Raw genomic sequence first — 7,602 nt, 5'->3', positions numbered from 1 at the left:
AAGCGGATGTATTATATATATCAGGTGCACACAACAGTCTGCCTCATGATTCTATGCCAATATGTTTATATCTAAATGTTGTTTTAATAATAAATGATGCTTCACTACAAATAAATGAGAAGATCGAGCTAGTTTTCTGAACACAGTATTGTTTATTTTTATAGTTTAAAGCAGTTTTTTCTTTACAAAAAAAAAAAAATCAATACTGAATTAAGCAGAAAGATAGAAAAAACATTTTGTTCTACTAAATTCTCACACTGCAACTGTTAATGGAAAAATAATTGAGAGCAGAGGAGAGAGAGAGAGAGAGAGAGAGAGAGAGAGAGAGAGAGAGAGAGAGAGAGAGTCTCATTATGGAAGCTGAACAGTTTTCACACAGAACCAACGTTTTAGGAAATGACTGAATCCAGGACAGAGATAAACAAATGTTCGCTGCTCCATTATGGATTTTAATCCTGAATAAACTCTAAAACGGCAATATTAGGAGTATGTACACAATATAAAATTGATAAAGATATAAATATTGCAAAACAATGGTAATCTTTGTATTCGTAAATATACTTTTAAAATTCATAATATTTGATAAATTGTTCACTATAATCTAACTTTTATTATCAACTAGAAATAATCTATGGAAGCTGATATGCTACATATTTTTTTATAACTTTTATCATTGAATTCCCTTGATATAATGCCGGAAGTAATTCATTGCACAATGATTCATTCTGCCAATATCAAATAATATATATTTCAATAAAGGACTTGAAACACCATCGCCTGATTTTGCAAAGTTGTTACGAATTCCAAATGGGTGTCTGTATCGTTAAAAAGAACCTATTGTCACTTCTCTGCAATTCCTATCACATTATTGCTTTTGTGGACAAAATAACTCTTCCGTAAGTTACAGAAAATAAAATCAAATTAAAATTCGAATTCAAAAGAGGCAGAATCCTTTTTCCCTCGGATTTGTTGTCCTTTGAATTCACGTTCCAACTGATTTGCTTTTCCGTAGATTTCGGATAAATAACTAATTGCCTTTCGGGATTCAATTCAATTTACACTGATTGATTGATTGATTGATTGATTGGATGTCCTGTGGCTCACTTGGTGGATGGATTAGTTGTGTGAAGAAGAGAGTATAGGATTTCATACATACATTTATATATATATATATAGATATATATCTATATATATATATATATAGATATATATATAAATATATATATACGTAAATAGCCACACCGTTACGCAGTTAGAACAGGTCAATCGACGAGTGCTTTATTTGTGCACATGAATGATTTTAACCATAGTATAGACTGGAAAAATGCATCTGAAGTAATATTTTGTAACCATATTGTAAAAAGAAACATAATTGAATCTGCATTTATTAAGCATTTTAACGATCAACTAATGAATCTGAGTTCAGGTCTTTTTAAATTAGATAGTTACCTTGTTTATAAAATTGTAGGGAAATACAATGTCACCTTTTAGCAACAGCCTGTTATACCAACTGCAGTTTCAGTTCTTAAGCACTTTTAAAGTATTCTTACTTGTTTGGTAGTGACAATTTGTAATGATAATTTGCTTGTTAATGGCTTTGATCTTTGTTCTGTGAAATTTTCTTGTTTATGTTTCCATTTATCTATTTTACTTTGTACCCGAAGAAGTGTACGCAATACACGAAATCGCTTGGTACTTGGTCTTTGATTCTTCACCTTTCATGTGGCTATTTACGTACATATTTGTCACGTGCTGTTTGGTGACTTATTGCTGATATATATATATATATATATATATATTTATATATATATATATATATATATATTTGAAGGTTTTTACCACGAAGTAAAAAATGAAAAGCGATATAGCCAAGCACTTTCGGTCTAGCAGGACCCTTTACTCAGGCACAACTGATCGTACAGAGGAAAAACATTGTCAATGTAGACTTAATATCCAAACTGACATTACAAGATTAGCAATAAGATCGATTTCACTCTACAGAAACGAGGAAACGCCTGAGGAGCACGCACGTGGACAACAAATGATTCATCCAGAAAACAATACATTTTGAAAAAACAAGGAGGTATATACAACTTAATACCATGAAATTTACAAAAATGTTCCCCCCCCCCAAAAAAATGAGTGAAAAGACAAAAAAAGGATATAAATATATCGAGCAAGAGAGAGAGAGAGAGAGAGAGAGAGAGAGAGAGAGAGAAATAACTACATACATGTGGGACTAATTAATTAGTAGTCCATTTATTCTAAGGTCCTTCATAAACATTTTACAAATATATGAGTCCAAATGGTACAATCCCAGACTAAGATTTAGGTTGTTTTTATTAGTGATTTGTACAATTGATGATTCCAGTAAATTTCTTGAAACATAATCACTAGATCTAGCAATTACAGAGGTATTGGCCCAAATTAATACAATGAGATTTTCCACTCAGATGGATAAACAGTGTATTTGAAGTCTAGGCTGTTCTAACTGAATACATATGCTGCTTAATACGTACACATAAATTTTTACTTGACTGTCCAACGTAAAAAGATGGGCAATCCTTACAAGGAATTTTGTAAATGATGTTGTTACTTGTTACGGGACTATTCTTAATTAGCATATCTTTAATGGTATTGTTATAAGAGAACACTACATTAACATTAAACGATTTAAATATTGATTTTGTGGTTTCAAATCCACGAAAGTAAGGCAAGCTAAGTACATTTTTAGGGATTTCTTTTTCATTACTAGCAACACTATAAAACTTTTTTGTGAGCTTTTTGATGACATAAATCAATTATATGAGGTGGGTAGCAGAGATCGTTTCCTATCTTTTTTATGTATTCTATTTCTTGGTCAAGATATTGTGGACTCGTGATACGCAAAGCACGCTGGAACATACACATACACACACACACAAACACACACACCAGTCTGACAACTCATAAAGGACTCGGCAAATCCACACGACAACAAGCTCTCTTTGATCGAAGTGGAATGACCCCTTCAATGGAAATGAGATCGAAGAAAGCTACAGAAATACGGTCACTACAGAAACAGAGGCCAGGCAGGTTACTATGCGATGGAATTCTTCCAGCTAAACATTTTCGAAACCTGCTAAAAACAAAATCTTTCTAAAACCGGATAAAGAACACTCGAACCTCTAAAATCAGCACACCCGGCTTTTATTCGAAAAGCAACAGATGTACAAATATACCACCAAGCTCTGCAGAAATGAATAGGCCTATTGCAATCAGCAACAAAGTTTTCACTTTGGCCAAGCACAGAAGTGATGTTCGGTCGGTTTATTACATAATAAAGGTATTTATTGTTAATATCAAGCCTTCGTGGGGCTTCTGTATAAGAAAATGAACTCATTGAGACTGCACATAGTATACATTTTATAATAAAACGCAAAGGCAGGTGGCTCTGTGAGAAGCTGTATAGAAAGACTGGTTCAGTACATAGTATACAAATTCATAATAAAACGCAAATGATCACGTCTCAGTCGAATTACCAACAAACGCTCCATTGTCCTAAAATCTAACAAAACCTTCGTGCTTATTGAAATGGAACATCACTCTCTGCGAAAGAATCAATCCAGGGTATTAATCTTTACCTTTCATGACTGAATTGACCCAGATTTGTCGAAGTTTCGCGTATTTCGTTTTCAGGTTAGAATTCACTGGATCTTAACTGGTGATTATGTCTAACCCGGTCTACAAAACATTTCACATCCAAACTCTTCATGATTCATAAAGGCCACGAATACATCACAAGAGCATTTTCAAATCTTGGATTGAATAAAGTTGTATCATTTTTCAATTTGTCACGAAAGAATAAATGATAAGGTATTCCTTAACACTGCGTCCAGAACTAAACAAAATAACGCAGACTTTTACGAGACGTCAAGACTTTTAATCTCCGACCCCCCGACCCCCTGCCACGGATCCAGGATACAGCCTTTGGTCTTCAGAAGACCTGTACTGCTCCCACCAATGCTTTGGACAGATAAACTTTGAACGATGCAATGAACTGAATCACTTTACGACGTCAATGCATGCAATTTCCACTGCTTTTTTTGGCACTGCAACCCTGGTTGTAATTGAATGTGTTGTTAGGTAATTGTAATGTAATTGCTCCTTCCAGATGTAATTTTTATTGAGACGGTACAATTCCAAATAATATATAACCACATATTACTGAGTACCAGCGAAGTTATATAAATAAAAATAATTTTAAGAAACGTCTTCAATCCAGCCTCAATGCCCGACTGAAAGTCTGCATGACATTGGCAAGAGCAAATTTGTCACTAATAAAAAAAAATTCACATTATCGTGATAAACGTATGCAATATATATGAAAACGCAATTATATATTTTAAATCACTTTCTAACTGATTATACGTAAGTAACGGCCATACTGTAATATTTAGACAATTATGTATATATCCCCCATTTCCTTAAATACATTTTTCCTTCTTAGGGAAAATAAACATCCAGGAAGGTAACATGCTTCGTAACAGATTGACTGTAAGGAAAGAAACGAACAATTTGAATTAGAAAACACTCCATTTCATGGGGTACCAATCTAAATTGTTAGCTGCATTTGGCTTTCTTTAACGGAAGTTCTTTCAAGTTGAGTGTTCATAGCTACAGCAAAAAAAAAAAAAAAAAAAAAAAAAACATATATATATATATATATATATATATATATATATATATATATATATATATATATATATATAAATGGTTAATGTAATTATAAGAACTCAAGCCACTGTTTAATCTAATGAATGTTTTTTCGTAGGCCGCAGAAGCAATGTACAATCGTTATCATTGAAATCAACCCTGATGTCTCAGAGAGAGAGAGAGAGAGCTTGTAACTACGAAGCAAAATAAATTGCCGCCAGCAACTTCCTTAACGACCAAGCTACATCAGAGAGAGAGAGAGAGAGAGAGAGAGAGAGAGAGAGAGAGAGTTTTACTGCGAGATAGCAGCTAAAGCAACTCTGTAGTTTTGCAGCAGAGTTCTGATAATGGACCCCATGTCGAACACTCGAGAATAAAGTGGCCTAAAAATGGAAGAAATTGACTGCCTCTGTATTGAGTGTATAATCACCCTTGCACATCCGGCGTTAAGGTGGGGTGTGGCATTTCAACCAGTTTTCCCTTTCATCTTCGAAATTTAATTATAAAAGTGAACAACAAAGGATGAGGCAATACCTGACGCGTGATAACGCCCAGATCGACGACACGGGGAGTTGGAGACGCGTGCAAGCTCTCTCTTTCTCTCTCTCTCCTCAAATACAAGATTTCATCATACCAATTTTGGCCGCACAAAGCTCGTAAAAAACCAGCCAAATAATTGTTGCCAAGTTCTATTGGATTATCTCTCTCTTAGCTGGAGTGTGTGTGTGTGTGTGTCTGTGGTTTACATGCCTATACGACGTTTTGAAAAGGTAATCATACAAGTCAAAATGTCCAACACTTTCACTAAAACTTTTTTTTTCGAAGACTATTAATGACGATTCAATGCAAGAGTGAAGAGATGAGCTTGAATCTCTCGTTAATGCAGAAATTCCATGATTCTTGAAATTTCTGAAGAGTTCTCGAGAGTATTCCTTTCATGCTGAAAACGTTTTGTATTGAACGAAATTTCAGTTGGTTATGTTTCAGTGAGTTTTATGAACTTTTGAGAAACCGTTCAGACAAATGGAAACTTATAACCAAAGTCTATATATTTTTTTTTTAAATATTCCCAGATTCTAAAGTAGGTATATACCTTCCCTGGTGTCAACACAACTTCCAGTAGTATCACAGAGAACTTCCAAATAACCCAACATTAATTTCCTACCAACTCTTTGATAACTCTAAAAAAATCAACTATTGTGCATACCCCATTGATTGGATTAGCAGTGGCAAGCAAGGTTGAGAGAGAGAGAGAGAGAGAGAGAGAGAGAGAGAGAGAGAGAGAGAGAGCTGACATGATAACCGTCGAGCAGTGGCGATAAAAATCTATGATTTAGGCGTATTAAGAAGCATCCAAAATGAGTTATTGGTAAGAAGAAACTCTTAATGAACAACAATAAAGATATATATATATATATATATATATATATATATATATATATATCTCATTCGAGCTACAAATGTCCTTTAATATCTAATTCGCTCTACCCCGAATGAATTGATATATTTTCATATATGTACTGAGGGGGAATTTTTAGTTGATAATAATTTCGTCCCCCCATGCGATCGAACCACCGTCCAGTTGGACGGGGAACGAAATCAGGAACGGACAGTGATAGCAGATTCGGTAGCGTCACTGTCCGATCCTGATTTCGTTCCCCGTCCAACTGGACGGTGGTTCGATCCATGGGGGGACGAAATTATTATCAACTAAAATTCCCCCTCGGTTACATATATGAAAATATATCAATTCCGGGGTAGAGCGAATTAGATATTAAAGGACATTTGTAGCTCGAATTATTTATGAATCACGGTGATGTGATAAGTATTCATATATATATATATATATATATATATATAATATTGAAACTGATGATTATGATAATATTAACGATAAAATTATAGAATGAAAGTAATTCATTTGTGTAAAAATCACAAATACTATAACCGATGATTTTGGACTCAGTGATAGGAAACTATAGCAAACGAGAAATTCAGTTGTTCTGCCACCGAGAGTCAAATTAAAATTGAAAACAGAAACGAAACAGGAAGCGATTTATGGACACACCACCTCTACCGATTCATATCACGCAAAACGCCAACAATCATCTTCACCACTTTCTCCCCCAAACTCCAACACAGACCCGGCAACCTTTACAAAAGTGGGGAAAGGGAGGAGCGTAAACCTCTTTGGGCACCTTCCAGCCCTTCAAAGTCCCCCGCTTAATTTAATGATAGAGTGGGCGGAGACATAAAAGCATTAATCATGAACCGCATGGCTTTTGAATTCTAGTAATTACGAGTTGTATTTTGAAATATCTACAAGATTAACGTAAATTTTCTATCGTGATGTTAAAAAAATTACGACAGAATTATTTTGTTCACGATGAGTCCTTCCTTGATGTTGGTAAAGTAAAAATTACCGTTCGTCTTGCAACTATACATCATTAATTAAAACAACTCTGTCCATACAAAGAGGCTAATCATCATCGGTACTGTAAATAAACACATTTTTACATTATTTCCAATATACCCACACTATATATATATATATATATATATATATATATATATATATATATATAATATATATATATATATATAGTCAAGTTATGCGAATATAGAATTGAATGAATATAGATTTTAGGCCAAAGGCAAAGCACTGGGACCTAGGAGGTCATTCAGTGCTGCAAGTGCCTAGGAGAAGTGAACGAGTTACAGTCCATAATCATTAATATATTCCTTAAGAGCTGTATAGGCGAGACGATTTTGAAACACACATGCTTTAAAGGTTAGTCTCATTAATCGCTATTACCTTTTGATTATCACTGATTATGTGAATAATGACCGCAAGACATTAACCAAATCATTTCAAGTTTAATAAAAACATGCCTGAACGTAACATGT

This window comes from Macrobrachium nipponense, chromosome 37 (assembly GCF_015104395.2).
Source record: "Macrobrachium nipponense isolate FS-2020 chromosome 37, ASM1510439v2, whole genome shotgun sequence".
NCBI classification, from domain to species: Eukaryota; Metazoa; Arthropoda; class Malacostraca; order Decapoda; family Palaemonidae; genus Macrobrachium; species Macrobrachium nipponense.
This window is presented reverse-complemented; position numbering follows the sequence as displayed.